Genomic DNA, 1,404 nt, shown 5'->3' with positions numbered 1-1,404 from the left:
GGCTGCCGGACCAACATCCATGGTAGGGCATGGGCGTATCTAAGCTCTGAGAGTTGGTTGACACGGAGAAAAAATAGGTAGGGTCTCAAAAGCGGACGGACGGACGGACCCGCCCCGCCCGAAAAGGACGGACGGACGGACTGATGGTAGGGTCTCAAAAGCGGACGGACGGACGGACCCGCCCCGCCCGAAAAGGACGGACGGACGGATTGATGCGGACCCGACAGGACCATAAATATCCATGTAAAGGACAATCATTCATGGATAGTCTGTCTTTAAAACACTTCTATGCTTGGACAATAAATTTTTGTACGTATTAACTATGCTAGGACCAATAGAAGAGGTCATGTTAGCAAAAATTTAACTTTATCAATGCAAAATTGCTACTACAGGCTGCATGAAGCATCACAATACTGAACCATCACTTGAATTCTATTTGTTATTCTTAATAGGAGTTCAGTGACACCATTTTAATGATTTTTCTATATTATTTGGTGTAAGTCTAATAATAAACATAGTACATAGTGAAATTTTGTGATTAATTTTTATCATTGCTATTGCATGCAACACTATACTGAGATACTGATTTCATTTAATTACACAATTAAAATAATAATAGTTCAATATCCTTGAAATCACTGCTCTTTAAAGATAAGGAGACCCTTTGAAATAGTTATATTGAGCTTTAGAATCCAGGCAAAAAGTAGTTATCCTACGTAATAAATGTTAAAATTATAGTTACTTCTAGTATATTTATTTTTGTCATACCTGGGCTAGGAATGCCACACTTTTTTTGCAGATGCCTTTTCAATGCTTGTAAATCATTGTAAAGAGTTGCTTAGCACTAAGCAACTCTGGTTGCAACGCTAATAGTTATTGTCTTCCACCTATATAAAAATGATATTCCATTTCAATAGCAAATTGTACCTGAAACTGTGAAGCATGAGAGTCATAAGCCATTGCCTCAAAAATTTTGAAGTTATATAATAAACAATGTTATGACAGAGCATAACCATTACAATAGAATTTATACTTGGACAACATATCGGAACACTCCATCACAACACAGTATGATGTATAGGCAAACTAAAAGTCAATTAATTTTAACAATAACATGTTAGATATGCATAATTTGCACAGATAAGCACCACAGTCAATGAACTGTCTTGTTTGGGTACAAACTGTTGCAATAATATGTAAGTTTGTACATACCACTTCATAGTATGTTTGTATAGTCTGCAAGTTAAACTTCTGTGTGTGCACCCCTACCTTTTTTCAAATACATTGACAACACACTATTTAATTTGAACAACAAAACATTAATTCAAATAAAATTTTGATTCACACCAGCACTTGCTTGTTTTGTCACTGTAAAATATTTTTCAATAGAATCAAAATTAAAAA

General features: G+C 35.3%; 1 long non-coding RNA gene across 1 annotated transcript; it reads right to left on the bottom strand.

The window, feature by feature from the left end:
• Nucleotides 1–555: 555 nt before the first annotated feature.
• LOC109583016 (uncharacterized) lies at nt 556–1,110 on the bottom strand. The gene is made up of 2 exons (XR_002185320.1): nt 769–1,110; nt 556–712 (listed from the first exon to the last, which is right to left on the bottom strand). It is a non-coding gene; the product is annotated as an uncharacterized LOC109583016 (long non-coding RNA).
• Nucleotides 1,111–1,404: the final 294 nt, after the last annotated feature.

The sequence above is a fragment of the Amphimedon queenslandica genome, unplaced genomic scaffold, assembly GCF_000090795.2.
Source record: "Amphimedon queenslandica unplaced genomic scaffold, v1.1 AMPQUscaffold_13337, whole genome shotgun sequence".
Classification (NCBI taxonomy): Eukaryota; Metazoa; Porifera; class Demospongiae; order Haplosclerida; family Niphatidae; genus Amphimedon; species Amphimedon queenslandica.
This window is presented reverse-complemented; position numbering and strand designations above follow the sequence as displayed.